Source organism: Salmo salar, chromosome 08, assembly GCF_965601325.2.
Source record: "Salmo salar chromosome 08, fSalSal1, whole genome shotgun sequence".
Lineage (NCBI taxonomy): Eukaryota > Metazoa > Chordata > Actinopteri > Salmoniformes > Salmonidae > Salmo > Salmo salar.
The window spans coordinates 1320001-1332500 of NC_138298.1; the positions used below are offsets into that span (position 1 = coordinate 1320001).

At 42.6% G+C, this 12500-nt stretch overlaps 27 non-coding genes and 4 pseudogenes across 27 annotated transcripts; all 31 read left to right on the forward strand.

Moving 5' to 3' along the window:
* Window positions 1-11: 11 nt before the first annotated feature.
* Window positions 12-130, forward strand: LOC145881660 (5S ribosomal RNA). Its single transcript, XR_014393232.1, has one exon. It is a non-coding gene; the product is annotated as a 5S ribosomal RNA (ribosomal RNA).
* Window positions 131-269: 139 nt separating this feature from the next.
* LOC145885316 (5S ribosomal RNA) lies at window positions 270-388 on the forward strand. The gene has a single exon (XR_014396897.1). It is a non-coding gene; the product is annotated as a 5S ribosomal RNA (ribosomal RNA).
* Window positions 389-797: 409 nt separating this feature from the next.
* Window positions 798-916, forward strand: LOC145882913 (5S ribosomal RNA). Its single transcript, XR_014394485.1, has one exon. It is a non-coding gene; the product is annotated as a 5S ribosomal RNA (ribosomal RNA).
* A 139-nt stretch (window positions 917-1055) lies between these two features.
* On the forward strand, window positions 1056-1174 carry LOC145881661 (5S ribosomal RNA). The gene has a single exon (XR_014393233.1). It is a non-coding gene; the product is annotated as a 5S ribosomal RNA (ribosomal RNA).
* Window positions 1175-1313: 139 nt separating this feature from the next.
* Window positions 1314-1432, forward strand: LOC145885317 (5S ribosomal RNA). The gene has a single exon (XR_014396898.1). It is a non-coding gene; the product is annotated as a 5S ribosomal RNA (ribosomal RNA).
* Window positions 1433-1841: 409 nt separating this feature from the next.
* Window positions 1842-1960, forward strand: LOC145884606 (5S ribosomal RNA). The gene has a single exon (XR_014396184.1). It is a non-coding gene; the product is annotated as a 5S ribosomal RNA (ribosomal RNA).
* A 139-nt stretch (window positions 1961-2099) lies between these two features.
* Window positions 2100-2218, forward strand: LOC145882056 (5S ribosomal RNA). The gene has a single exon (XR_014393623.1). It is a non-coding gene; the product is annotated as a 5S ribosomal RNA (ribosomal RNA).
* Window positions 2219-2627: 409 nt separating this feature from the next.
* On the forward strand, window positions 2628-2746 carry LOC145882751 (5S ribosomal RNA). The gene has a single exon (XR_014394319.1). It is a non-coding gene; the product is annotated as a 5S ribosomal RNA (ribosomal RNA).
* Window positions 2747-2885: 139 nt separating this feature from the next.
* Window positions 2886-3004, forward strand: LOC145881662 (5S ribosomal RNA). Its single transcript, XR_014393234.1, has one exon. It is a non-coding gene; the product is annotated as a 5S ribosomal RNA (ribosomal RNA).
* Window positions 3005-3413: 409 nt separating this feature from the next.
* On the forward strand, window positions 3414-3532 carry LOC145882439 (5S ribosomal RNA). The gene has a single exon (XR_014394007.1). It is a non-coding gene; the product is annotated as a 5S ribosomal RNA (ribosomal RNA).
* A 139-nt stretch (window positions 3533-3671) lies between these two features.
* LOC145854054 (5S ribosomal RNA) lies at window positions 3672-3790 on the forward strand. Its single transcript, XR_014374939.1, has one exon. It is a non-coding gene; the product is annotated as a 5S ribosomal RNA (ribosomal RNA).
* Window positions 3791-3929: 139 nt separating this feature from the next.
* LOC145882440 (5S ribosomal RNA) lies at window positions 3930-4048 on the forward strand. Its single transcript, XR_014394008.1, has one exon. It is a non-coding gene; the product is annotated as a 5S ribosomal RNA (ribosomal RNA).
* Window positions 4049-4457: 409 nt separating this feature from the next.
* Window positions 4458-4576, forward strand: LOC145851035 (5S ribosomal RNA). The gene has a single exon (XR_014372884.1). It is a non-coding gene; the product is annotated as a 5S ribosomal RNA (ribosomal RNA).
* Window positions 4577-4985: 409 nt separating this feature from the next.
* On the forward strand, window positions 4986-5104 carry LOC145882007 (5S ribosomal RNA). Its single transcript, XR_014393574.1, has one exon. It is a non-coding gene; the product is annotated as a 5S ribosomal RNA (ribosomal RNA).
* A 139-nt stretch (window positions 5105-5243) lies between these two features.
* LOC145885808 (5S ribosomal RNA) lies at window positions 5244-5362 on the forward strand. The gene has a single exon (XR_014397392.1). It is a non-coding gene; the product is annotated as a 5S ribosomal RNA (ribosomal RNA).
* A 139-nt stretch (window positions 5363-5501) lies between these two features.
* Window positions 5502-5620, forward strand: LOC145853724 (5S ribosomal RNA). Its single transcript, XR_014374623.1, has one exon. It is a non-coding gene; the product is annotated as a 5S ribosomal RNA (ribosomal RNA).
* Window positions 5621-6029: 409 nt separating this feature from the next.
* On the forward strand, window positions 6030-6148 carry LOC145882441 (5S ribosomal RNA). The gene has a single exon (XR_014394009.1). It is a non-coding gene; the product is annotated as a 5S ribosomal RNA (ribosomal RNA).
* Window positions 6149-6557: 409 nt separating this feature from the next.
* Window positions 6558-6676, forward strand: LOC145854055 (5S ribosomal RNA). The gene has a single exon (XR_014374940.1). It is a non-coding gene; the product is annotated as a 5S ribosomal RNA (ribosomal RNA).
* A 139-nt stretch (window positions 6677-6815) lies between these two features.
* LOC145854056 (5S ribosomal RNA) lies at window positions 6816-6934 on the forward strand. The gene has a single exon (XR_014374941.1). It is a non-coding gene; the product is annotated as a 5S ribosomal RNA (ribosomal RNA).
* A 409-nt stretch (window positions 6935-7343) lies between these two features.
* LOC145853462 (uncharacterized) lies at window positions 7344-7462 on the forward strand (annotated as a pseudogene).
* Window positions 7463-7871: 409 nt separating this feature from the next.
* LOC145851231 (5S ribosomal RNA) lies at window positions 7872-7990 on the forward strand. Its single transcript, XR_014373081.1, has one exon. It is a non-coding gene; the product is annotated as a 5S ribosomal RNA (ribosomal RNA).
* A 409-nt stretch (window positions 7991-8399) lies between these two features.
* LOC145851330 (5S ribosomal RNA) lies at window positions 8400-8518 on the forward strand. The gene has a single exon (XR_014373181.1). It is a non-coding gene; the product is annotated as a 5S ribosomal RNA (ribosomal RNA).
* Window positions 8519-8927: 409 nt separating this feature from the next.
* LOC145853159 (uncharacterized) lies at window positions 8928-9046 on the forward strand (annotated as a pseudogene).
* Window positions 9047-9455: 409 nt separating this feature from the next.
* LOC145854057 (5S ribosomal RNA) lies at window positions 9456-9574 on the forward strand. Its single transcript, XR_014374942.1, has one exon. It is a non-coding gene; the product is annotated as a 5S ribosomal RNA (ribosomal RNA).
* A 139-nt stretch (window positions 9575-9713) lies between these two features.
* Window positions 9714-9832, forward strand: LOC145854059 (5S ribosomal RNA). Its single transcript, XR_014374944.1, has one exon. It is a non-coding gene; the product is annotated as a 5S ribosomal RNA (ribosomal RNA).
* A 139-nt stretch (window positions 9833-9971) lies between these two features.
* Window positions 9972-10090, forward strand: LOC145882801 (5S ribosomal RNA). Its single transcript, XR_014394369.1, has one exon. It is a non-coding gene; the product is annotated as a 5S ribosomal RNA (ribosomal RNA).
* A 409-nt stretch (window positions 10091-10499) lies between these two features.
* On the forward strand, window positions 10500-10618 carry LOC145853070 (uncharacterized; annotated as a pseudogene).
* A 409-nt stretch (window positions 10619-11027) lies between these two features.
* On the forward strand, window positions 11028-11146 carry LOC145854060 (5S ribosomal RNA). The gene has a single exon (XR_014374945.1). It is a non-coding gene; the product is annotated as a 5S ribosomal RNA (ribosomal RNA).
* Window positions 11147-11285: 139 nt separating this feature from the next.
* LOC145854061 (5S ribosomal RNA) lies at window positions 11286-11404 on the forward strand. Its single transcript, XR_014374946.1, has one exon. It is a non-coding gene; the product is annotated as a 5S ribosomal RNA (ribosomal RNA).
* Window positions 11405-11543: 139 nt separating this feature from the next.
* LOC145882802 (5S ribosomal RNA) lies at window positions 11544-11662 on the forward strand. The gene has a single exon (XR_014394370.1). It is a non-coding gene; the product is annotated as a 5S ribosomal RNA (ribosomal RNA).
* A 409-nt stretch (window positions 11663-12071) lies between these two features.
* On the forward strand, window positions 12072-12190 carry LOC145853071 (uncharacterized; annotated as a pseudogene).
* The last annotated feature ends 310 nt before the right edge of the window (window positions 12191-12500 follow it).

The following is a 12500-nucleotide window of genomic DNA, read 5'->3' on the forward strand; positions in this document are numbered from 1 at the left end:
GATTGTTTCTCGCTTACGGCCATACCAGCCTGTGTACGCCCGATCTCGTCTGATCTCGGAAGCTAAGCAGGGTCGGGCCTGGTTAGTACTTGGATGGGAGACCGCCTGGGAATACCAGGTGCTGTAAGCATTTTGTCCACGAGGGTGTGCTCTTGCACTATTTCATCAGCAACACTGCCTTGTAGTAAGCATTTAATGATGAATTGACTAAATGTCTGTTTTATCAGACTCACTTTGACTATATATGTTGTAGCAAGAGATTGTTTCTCGCTTACGGCCATACCAGCCTGTGTACGCCCGATCTCGTCTGATCTTGGAAGCTAAGCAGGGTCGGGCCTGGTTAGTACTTGGATGGGAGACCGCCTGGGAATACCAGGTGCTGTAAGCATTTTGTCCACGAGGGTGTGCTGTTGCACTATTTCATCAGCAACACTGCCTTGTAGTAAGCATTTAATGATGAATTGACTAAATGCAGCTTCCTGCCTTTTTAATAGGATCAAATTTCCTTGTGTTTTCAATTAGCATCTGCCTTGTATTTATAAGACAAACAAGAATATTGTTGCTGAATGCAGCTTGTGTGTGCTTTATGCTCCTTTGCCCTGTTCAAATGATGAAAGGAAATAAAGTTTGTATTTTATCCAACTACCTGTGCTAAAAAGTGATGGGAACGGTGTTTGTAATTTCTTTTACTTTTTCAGTGACACAAAGTTCAAGCTGCTTATCTAATTGGTGAAAATGCAATGTCTGTTTATCACACTCACTTTGACTATATATGTTGTAGCAAGAGATTGTTTCTCGTTTACGGCCATACCAGCCTGTGTACGCCCGATCTCGTCTGATCTCGGAAGCTAAGCAGGGTCGGGCCTGGTTAGTACTTGGATGGGAGACCGCCTGGGAATACCAGGTGCTGTAAGCATTTTGTCCACGAGGGTGTGCTCTTGCACTATTTCATCAGCAACACTGCCTTGTAGTAAGCATTTAATGATGAATTGACTAAATGTCTGTTTTATCAGACTCACTTTGACTATATATGTTGTAGCAAGAGATTGTTTCTCGCTTACGGCCATACCAGCCTGTGTACGCCCGATCTCGTCTGATCTCGGAAGCTAAGCAGGGTCGGGCCTGGTTAGTACTTGGATGGGAGACCGCCTGGGAATACCAGGTGCTGTAAGCATTTTGTCCACGAGGGTGTGCTCTTGCACTATTTCATCAGCAACACTGCCTTGTAGTAAGCATTTAATGATGAATTGACTAAATGTCTGTTTTATCAGACTCACTTTGACTATATATGTTGTAGCAAGAGATTGTTTCTCGCTTACGGCCATACCAGCCTGTGTACGCCCGATCTCGTCTGATCTTGGAAGCTAAGCAGGGTCGGGCCTGGTTAGTACTTGGATGGGAGACCGCCTGGGAATACCAGGTGCTGTAAGCATTTTGTCCACGAGGGTGTGCTGTTGCACTATTTCATCAGCAACACTGCCTTGTAGTAAGCATTTAATGATGAATTGACTAAATGCAGCTTCCTGCCTTTTTAATAGGATCAAATTTCCTTGTGTTTTCAATTAGCATCTGCCTTGTATTTATAAGACAAACAAGAATATTGTTGCTGAATGCAGCTTGTGTGTGCTTTATGCTCCTTTGCCCTGTTCAAATGATGAAAGGAAATAAAGTTTGTATTTTATCCAACTACCTGTGCTAAAAAGTGATGGGAACGGTGTTTGTAATTTCTTTTACTTTTTCAGTGACACAAAGTTCAAGCTGCTTATCTAATTGGTGAAAATGCAATGTCTGTTTATCACACTCACTTTGACTATATATGTTGTAGCAAGAGATTGTTTCTCGTTTACGGCCATACCAGCCTGTGTACGCCCGATCTCGTCTGATCTCGGAAGCTAAGCAGGGTCGGGCCTGGTTAGTACTTCGATGGGAGACCGCCTGGGAATACCAGGTGCTGTAAGCATTTTGGCCACGAGGGTGTGCTCTTGCACTATTTCATCAGCAACACTGCCTTGTAGTAAGCATTTAATGATGAATTGACTAAATGTCTGTTTTATCAGACTCACTTTGACTATATATGTTGTAGCAAGAGATTGTTTCTCGCTTACGGCCATACCAGCCTGTGTACGCCCGATCTCGTCTGATCTCGGAAGCTAAGCAGGGTGGGGCCTGGTTAGTACTTGGATGGGAGACCGCCTGGGAATACCAGGTGCTGTAAGCATTTTGTCCACGAGGGTGTGCTGTTGCACTATTTCATCAGCAACACTGCCTTGTAGTAAGCATTTAATGATGAATTGACTAAATGCAGCTTCCTGCCTTTTTAATAGGATCAAATTTCCTTGTGTTTTCAATTAGCATCTGCCTTGTATTTATAAGACAAACAAGAATATTGTTGCTGAATGCAGCTTGTGTGTGCTTAATTCTCCTTTGCCCTGTTCAAATGATGAAAGGAAATAAAGTTTGTATTTTATCCAACTACCTGTGCTAAAAAGTGATGGGAACGGTGTTTGTAATTTCTTTTACTTTTTCAGTGACACAAAGTTCAAGCTGCTTATCTAATTGGTGAAAATGCAATGTCTGTTTATCACACTCACTTTGACTATATATGTTGTAGCAAGAGATTGTTTCTCGCTTACGGCCATACCAGCCTGGGTACGCCCGATCTCGTCTGATCTCGGAAGCTAAGCAGGGTCGGGCCTGTTTAGTACTTGGATGGGAGACCGCCTGGGAATACCAGGTGCTGTAAGCATTTTGTCCACGAGGGTGTGCTCTTGCACTATTTCATCAGCAACACTGCCTTGTAGTAAGCATTTAATGATGAATTGACTAAATGTCTGTTTTATCAGACTCACTTTGACTATATATGTTGTAGCAAGAGATTGTTTCTCGCTTACGGCCATACCAGCCTGTGTACGCCCGATCTCGTCTGATCTCGGAAGCTAAGCAGGGTCGGGCCTGGTTAGTACTTGGATGGGAGACCGCCTGGGAATACCAGGTGCTGTAAGCATTTTGTCCACGAGGGTGTGCCTCTGCACTATTTCATCAGCAACACTGCCTTGTAGTAAGCATTTAATGATGAATTGACTAAATGCAGCTTCCTGCCTTTTTAATAGGATCAAATTTCCTTGTGTTTTCAATTAGCATCTGCCTTGTATTTATAAGACAAACAAGAATATTGTTGCTGAATGCAGCTTGTGTGTGCTTTGTGCTCCTTTGCCCTGTTCAAATGATGAAAGGAAATAAAGTTTGTATTTTATCCAACTACCTGTGCTAAAAAGTGATGGGAACAGTGTTTGTAATTTCTTCTACTTTTTCAGTGACACAAAGTTCAAGCTGCTTATCTAATTGGTGAAAATGCAATGTCTGTTTATCACACTCACTTTGACTATATATGTTGTAGCAAGAGATTGTTTCTCGCTTACGGCCATACCAGCCTGGGTACGCCCGATCTCGTCTGATCTCGGAAGCGAAGCAGGGTCGGGCCTGGTTAGTACTTGGATGGGAGACCGCCTGGGAATACCAGGTGCTGTAAGCATTTTGTCCACGAGGGGGTGCTCTTGCACTATTTCATCAGCAACACTGCCTTGTATTAAGCATTTAATGATGAATTGACTAAATATCTGTTTTATCAGACTCACTTTGACTATATATGTTGTAGCAAGAGATTGTTTCTCGCTTACGGCCATACCAGCCTGGGTACGCCCGATCTCGTCTGATCTCGGAAGCTAAGCAGGGTCGGGCCTGGTTAGTACTTGGATGGGAGACCGCCTGGGAATACCAGGTGCTGTAAGCATTTTGTCCACGAGGGGGTGCTCTTGCACTATTTCATCAGCAACTCTGCCTTGTATTAAGCATTTAATGATGAATTGACTAAATGTCTGTTTTATCAGACTCACTTTGACTATATATGTTGTAGCAAGAGATTGTTTCTCGCTTACGGCCATACCAGCCTGGGTACGCCCGATCTCGTCTGATCTCGGAAGCGAAGCAGGGTCGGGCCTGGTTAGTACTTGGATGGGAGACCGCCTGGGAATACCAGGTGCTGTAAGCATTTTGTCCACGAGGGTGTGCCCCTGCACTATTTCATCAGCAACACTGCCTTGTAGTAAGCATTTAATGATGAATTGACTAAATGCAGCTTCCTGCCTTTTTAATAGGATCAAATTTCCTTGTGTTTTCAATTAGCATCTGCCTTGTATTTATAAGACAAACAAGAATATTGTTGCTGAATGCAGCTTGTGTGTGCTTTGTGCTCCTTTGCCCTGTTCAAATGATGAAAGGAAATAAAGTTTGTATTTTATCCAACTACCTGTGCTAAAAAGTGATGGGAACAGTGTTTGTAATTTCTTCTACTTTTTCAGTGACACAAAGTTCAAGCTGCTTATCTAATTGGTGAAAATGCAATGTCTGTTTATCACACTCACTTTGACTATATATGTTGTAGCAAGAGATTGTTTCTCGCTTACGGCCATACCAGCCTGGGTACGCCCGATCTCGTCTGATCTCGGAAGCGAAGCAGGGTCGGGCCTGGTTAGTACTTGGATGGGAGACCGCCTGGCAATACCAGGTGCTGTAAGCATTTTGTCCACGAGGGTGTGCCCCTGCACTATTTCATCAGCAACACTGCCTTGTAGTAAGCATTTAATGATGAATTGACTAAATGCAGCTTCCTGCCTTTTTAATAGGATCAAATTTCCTTGTGTTTTCAATTAGCATCTGCCTTGTATTTATAAGACAAACAAGAATATTGTTGCTGAATGCAGCTTGTGTGTGCTTTGTGCTCCTTTGCCCTGTTCAAATGATGAAAGGAAATAAAGTTTGTATTTTATCCAACTACCTGTGCTAAAAAGTGATGGGAACAGTGTTTATAATTTCTTCTACTTTTTCAGTGACACAAAGTTCAAGCTGCTTATCTAATTGGTGAAAATGCAATGTCTGTTTATCAGACTCATTTTGACTATATATGTTGTAGCAAGAGATTGTTTCTCGCTTACGGCCATACCAGCCTGGGTACGCCCGATCTCGTCTGATCTCGGAAGCTAAGCAGGGTCGGGCCTGGTTAGTACTTGGATGGGAGACCGCCTGGGAATACCAGGTGCTGTAGGCATTTTGTCCACGAGGGGGTGCTCTTGCACTATTTCATTAGCAACACTGCCTTGTATTAAGCATTTAATGATGAATTGACTAAATATCTGTTTTATCAGACTCACTTTGACTATATATGTTGTAGCAAGAGATTGTTTCTCGCTTACGGCCATACCAGCCTGGGTACGCCCGATCTCGTCTGATCTCGGAAGCTAAGCAGGGTCGGGCCTGGTTAGTACTTGGATGGGAGACCGCCTGGGAATACCAGATGCTGTAAGCATTTTGTCCACGAGGGGGTGCTCTTGCACTATTTCATCAGCAACACTGCCTTGTATTAAGCATTTAATGATGAATTGACTAAATATCTGTTTTATCAGACTCACTTTGACTATATATGTTGTAGCAAGAGATTGTTTCTCGCTTACGGCCATACCATCCTGGGTACGCCCGATCTCGTCTGATCTCGGAAGCTAAGCAGGGTCGGGCCTGGTTAGTACTTGGATGGGAGACCGCCTGGGAATACCAGGTGCTGTAAGCATTTTGTCCACGAGGGTGTGCCCCTGCACTATTTCATCAGCAACACTGCCTTGTAGTAAGCATTTAATGATGAATTGACTAAATGCAGCTTCCTGCCTTTTTAATAGGATCAAATTTCCTTGTGTTTCCAATTAGCATCTGCCTTGTATTTATAAGACAAACAAGAATATTGTTGCTGAATGCAGCTTGTGTGTGCTTTGTGCTCCTTTGCCCTGTTCAAATGATGAAAGGAAATAAAGTTTGTATTTTATCCAACTACCTGTGCTAAAAAGTGATGGGAACAGTGTTTGTAATTTCTTCTACTTTTTCAGTGACACAAAGTTCAAGCTGCTTATCTAATTGGTGAAAATGCAATGTCTGTTTATCACACTCACTTTGACTATATATGTTGTAGCAAGAGATTGTTTCTCGCTTACGGCCATACCAGCCTGGGTACGCCCGATCTCGTCTGATCTCGGAAGCGAAGCAGGGTCGGGCCTGGTTAGTACTTGGATGGGAGACCGCCTGGGAATACCAGGTGCTGTAAGCATTTTGTCCACGAGGGTGTGCCCCTGCACTATTTCATCAGCAACACTGCCTTGTAGTAAGCATTTAATGATGAATTGACTAAATGCAGCTTCCTGCCTTTTTAATAGGATCAACTTTCCTTGTGTTTTCAATTAGCATCTGCCTTGTATTTATAAGACAAACAAGAATATTGTTGCTGAATGCAGCTTGTGTGTGCTTTGTGCTCCTTTGCCCTGTTCAAATGATGAAAGGAAATAAAGTTTGTATTTTATCCAACTACCTGTGCTAAAAAGTGATGGGAACAGTGTTTATAATTTCTTCTACTTTTTCAGTGACACAAAGTTCAAGCTGCTTATCTAATTGGTGAAAATGCAATGTCTGTTTATCAGACTCATTTTGACTATATATGTTGTAGCAAGAGATTGTTTCTCGCTTACGGCCATACCAGCCTGGGTACGCCCGATCTCGTCTGATCTCGGAAGCTAAGCAGGGTCGGGCCTGGTTAGTACTTGGATGGGAGACCGCCTGGGAATACCAGGTGCTGTAAGCATTTTGTCCACGAGGGGGTGCTCTTGCACTATTTCATCAGCAACACTGCCTTGTATTAAGCATTTAATGATGAATTGACTAAATATCTGTTTTATCAGACTCGCTTTGACTATATATGTTGTAGCAAGAGATTGTTTCTCGCTTACGGCCATACCAGCCTGGGTACGCCCGATCTCGTCTGATCTCGGAAGCTAAGCAGGGTCGGGCCTGGTTAGTACTTGGATGGGAGACCGCCTGGGAATACCAGGTGCTGTAAGCATTTTGTCCACGAGGGTGTGCCCCTGCACTATTTCATCAGCAACACTGCCTTGTAGTAAGCATTTAATGATGAATTGACTAAATGCAGCTTCCTGCCTTTTTAATAGGATCAAATTTCCTTGTGTTTTCAATTAGCATCTGCCTTGTATTTATAAGACAAACAAGAATATTGTTGCTGAATGCAGCTTGTGTGTGCTTTGTGCTCCTTTGCCCTGTTCAAATGATGAAAGGAAATAAAGTTTGTATTTTATCCAACTACCTGTGCTAAAAAGTGATGGGAACAGTGTTTGTAATTTCTTCTACTTTTTCAGTGACACAAAGTTCAAGCTGCTTATCTAATTGGTGAAAATGCAATGTCTGTTTATCACACTCACTTTGACTATATATGTTGTAGCAAGAGATTGTTTCTCCCATACGGCCATACCAGCCTGGGTACGCCCGATCTCGTCTGATTTCGGAAGCGAAGTAGGGTCGGGCCTGGTTAGTACTTGGATCGGAGACCGCCTGGGAATACCAGGTGCTGTAAGCATTTTGTCCACGAGGGTGTGCCCCTGCACTATTTCATCAGCAACACTGCCTTGTAGTAAGCATTTAATGATGAATTGACTAAATGCAGCTTCCTGCCTTTTTAATAGGATCAAATTTCCTTGTGTTTTCAATTAGCATCTGCCTTGTATTTATAAGACAAACAAGAATATTGTTGCTGAATGCAGCTTGTGTGTGCTTTGTGCTCCTTTGCCCTGTTCAAATGATGAAAGGAAATAAAGTTTGTATTTTATCCAACTACCTGTGCGAAAAAGTGATGGGAACTGTGTTTATAATTTCTTCTACTTTTTCAGTGACACAAAGTTCAAGCTGCTTATCTAATTGGTGAAAATGCAATGTCTGTTTATCACACTCACTTTGACTATATATGTTGTAGCAAGAGATTGTTTCTCGCATACGGCCATACCAGCCTGGGTACGCCCGATCTCGTCTGATTTCGGAAGCGAAGCAGGGTCGGGCCTGGTTAGTACTTGGATGGGAGACCGCCTGGGAATACCAGGTGCTGTAAGCATTTTGTCCACGAGGGTGTGCCCCTGCACTATTTCATCAGCAACACTGCCTTGTAGTAAGCATTTAATGATGAATTGACTAAATGCAGCTTCCTGCCTTTTTAATAGGATCAAATTTCCTTGTGTTTTCAATTAGCATCTGCCTTGTATTTATAAGACAAACAAGAATATTGTTGCTGAATGCAGCTTGTGTGTGCTTTGTGCTCCTTTGCCCTGTTCAAATGATGAAAGGAAATAAAGTTTGTATTTTATCCAACTACCTGTGCTAAAAAGTGATGGGAACAGTGTTTGTAATTTCTTCTACTTTTTCAGTGACACAAAGTTCAAGCTGCTTATCTAATTGGTGAAAATGCAATGTCTGTTTATCACACTCACTTTGACTATATATGTTGTAGCAAGAGATTGTTTCTCGCATACGGCCATACCAGCCTGGGTACTCCCGATCTCGTCTGATTTCGGAAGCGAAGCAGGGTCGGGCCTGGTTAGTACTTGGATGGGAGACCGCCTGGGAATACCAGGTGCTGTAAGCATTTTGTCCACGACGGTGTGCCCCTGCACTATTTCATCAGCAACACTGCCTTGTAGTAAGCATTTAATGATGAATTGACTAAATGCAGCTTCCTGCCTTTTTAATAGGATCAAATTTCCTTGTGTTTTCAATTAGCATCTGCCTTGTATTTATAAGACAAACAAGAATATTGTTGGTGAATGCAGCTTGTGTGTGCTTTGTGCTCCTTTGCCCTGTTCAAATGATGAAAGGAAATAAAGTTTGTATTTTATCCAACTACCTGTGCTAAAAAGTGATGGGAACAGTGTTTGTAATTTCTTCTACTTTTTCAGTGACACAAAGTTCAAGCTGCTTATCTAATTGGTGAAAATGCAATGTCTGTTTATCACACTCACTTTGACTATATATGTTGTAGCAAGAGATTGTTTCTCGCTTACGGCCATACCAGCCTGGGTACGCCCGATCTCGTCTCATCTCGGAAGCGAAGCAGGGTCGGGCCTGGTTAGTACTTGGATGGGAGACCGCCTGGCAATACCAGGTGCTGTAAGCATTTTGTCCACGAGGGTGTGCCCCTGCACTATTTCATCAGCAACACTGCCTTGTAGTAAGCATTTAATGATGAATTGACTAAATGCAGCTTCCTGCCTTTTTAATAGGATCAAATTTCCTTGTGTTTTCAATTAGCATCTGCCTTGTATTTATAAGACAAACAAGAATATTGTTGCTGAATGCAGCTTGTGTGTGCTTTGTGCTCCTTTGCCCTGTTCAAATGATGAAAGGAAATAAAGTTTGTATTTTATCCAACTACCTGTGCTAAAAAGTGATGGGAACAGTGTTTATAATTTCTTCTACTTTTTCAGTGACACAAAGTTCAAGCTGCTTATCTAATTGGTGAAAATGCAATGTCTGTTTATCAGACTCATTTTGACTATATATGTTGTAGCAAGAGATTGTTTCTCGCTTACGGCCATACCAGCCTGGGTACGCCCGATCTCGTCTGATCTCGGAAGCTAAGCAGGGTCGGGCCTGGTTAGTACTTGGATGGGAGACCGCCTGGGAATACCAGGTGCTGTAAGCATTTTGTCCACGAGGGGGTGCTCTTGCACTATTTCATCAGCAACACTGCCTTGTATTAAGCATTTAATGATGAATTGACTAAATGTCTGTTTTATCAGACTCACTTTGACTATATATGTTGTAGCAAGAGATTGTTTCTCGCTTACGGCCATACCAGCCTGGGTACGCCCGATCTCGTCTGATCTCGGAAGCTAAGCAGGGTCGGGCCTGGTTAGTACTTGGATGGGAGACCGCCTGGGAATACCAGGTGCTGTAAGCATTTTGTCCACGAGGGGGTGCTCTTGCACTATTTCATCAGCAACACTGCCTTGTATTAAGCATTTAATGATGAATTGACTAAATGTCTGTTTTATCAGACTCACTTTGACTATATATGTTGTAGCAAGAGATTGTTTCTCGCTTACGGCCATACCAGCCTGGGTACGCCCGATCTCGTCTGATCTCGGAAGCTAAGCAGGGTCGGGCCTGGTTAGTACTTGGATGGGAGACCGCCTAGGAATACCAGGTGCTGTAAGCATTTTGTCCACGAGGGGGTGCTCTTGCACTATTTCATCAGCAACACTGCCTTGTATTAAGCATTTAATGATGAATTGACTAAATGCAGCTTCCTGCCTTTTTAATAGGATCAAATTTCCTTGTGTTTTCAATTAGCATCTGCCTTGTATTTATAAGACAAACAAGAATATTGTTGCTGAATGCAGCTTGTGTGTGCTTTGTGCTCCTTTGCCCTGTTCAAATGATGAAAGTAAATAAAGTTTGTATTTTATCCAACTACCTGTGCTAAAAAGTGATGGGAACAGTGTTTGTAATTTCTTCTACTTTTTCAGTGACACAAAGTTCAAGCTGCTTATCTAATTGGTGAAAATGCAATGTCTGTTTATCACACTCACTTTGACTATATATGTTGTAGCAAGAGATTGTTTCTCCCATACGGCCATACCAGCCTGGGTACGCCCGATCTCGTCTGATTTCGGAAGCGAAGTAGGGTCGGGCCTGGTTAGTACTTGGATGGGAGACCGCCTGGGAATACCAGGTGCTGTAAGCATTTTGTCCACGAGGGTGTGCCCCTGCACTATTTCATCAGCAACACTGCCTTGTAGTAAGCATTTAATGATGAATTGACTAAATGCAGCTTCCTGCCTTTTTAATAGGATCAAATTTCCTTGTGTTTTCAATTAGCATCTGCCTTGTATTTATAAGACAAACAAGAATATTGTTGCTGAATGCAGCTTGTGTGTGCTTTGTGCTCCTTTGCCCTGTTCAAATGATGAAAGGAAATAAAGTTTGTATTTTATCCAACTACCTGTGCTAAAAAGTGATGGGAACAGTGTTTATAATTTCTTCTACTTTTTCAGTGACACAAAGTTCAAGCTGCTTATCTAATTGGTGAAAATGCAATGTCTGTTTATCAGACTCATTTTGACTATATATGTTGTAGCAAGAGATTGTTTCTCGCTTACGGCCATACCAGCCTGGGTACGCCCGATCTCGTCTGATCTCGGAAGCTAAGCAGGGTCGGGCCTGGTTAGTACTTGGATGGGAGACCGCCTGGGAATACCAGGTGCTGTAAGCATTTTGTCCACGAGGGGGTGCTCTTGCACTATTTCATCAGCAACACTGCCTTGTATTAAGCATTTAATGATGAATTGACTAAATGTCTGTTTTATCAGACTCACTTTGACTATATATGTTGTAGCAAGAGATTGTTTCTCGCTTACGGCCATACCAGCCTGGGTACGCCCGATCTCGTCTGATCTCGGAAGCTAAGCAGGGTCGGGCCTGGTTAGTACTTGGATGGGAGACCGCCTGGGAATACCAGGTGCTGTAAGCATTTTGTCCACGAGGGGGTGCTCTTGCACTATTTCATCAGCAACACTGCCTTGTATTAAGCATTTAATGATGAATTGACTAAATGTCTGTTTTATCAGACTCACTTTGACTATATATGTTGTAGCAAGAGATTGTTTCTCGCTTACGGCCATACCAGCCTGGGTACGCCCGATCTCGTCTGATCTCGGAAGCTAAGCAGGGTCGGGCCTGGTTAGTACTTGGATGGGAGACCGCCTAGGAATACCAGGTGCTGTAAGCATTTTGTCCACGAGGGGGTGCTCTTGCACTATTTCATCAGCAACACTGCCTTGTATTAAGCATTTAATGATGAATTGACTAAATGCAGCTTCCTGCCTTTTTAATAGGATCAAATTTCCTTGTGTTTTCAATTAGCATCTGCCTTGTATTTATAAGACAAACAAGAATATTGTTGCTGAATGCAGCTTGTGTGTGCTTTGTGCTCCTTTGCCCTGTTCAAATGATGAAAGGAAATAAAGTTTGTATTTTATCCAACTACCTGTGCTAAAAAGTGATGGGAACAGTGTTTGTAATTTCTTCTACTTTTTCAGTGACACAAAGTTCAAGCTGCTTATCTAATTGGTGAAAATGCAATGTCTGTTTATCACACTCACTTTGACTATATATGTTGTAGCAAGAGATTGTTTCTCCCATACGGCCATACCAGCCTGGGTACGCCCGATCTCGTCTGATTTCGGAAGCGAAGTAGGGTCGGGCCTGGTTAGTACTTGGATGGGAGACCGCCTGGGAATACCAGGTGCTGTAAGCATTTTGTCCACGAGGGTGTGCCCCTGCACTATTTCATCAGCAACACTGCCTTGTAGTAAGCATTTAATGATGAATTGACTAAATGCAGCTTCCTGCCTTTTTAATAGGATCAAATTTCCTTGTGTTTTCAATTAGCATCTGCCTTGTATTTATAAGACAAACAAGAATATTGTTGCTGAATGCAGCTTGTGTGTGCTTTGTGCTCCTTTGCCCTGTTCAAATGATGAAAGGAAATAAAGTTTGTATTTTATCCAACTACCTGTGCTAAAAAGTGATGGGAACAGTGTTTATAATTTCTTCTACTTTTTCAG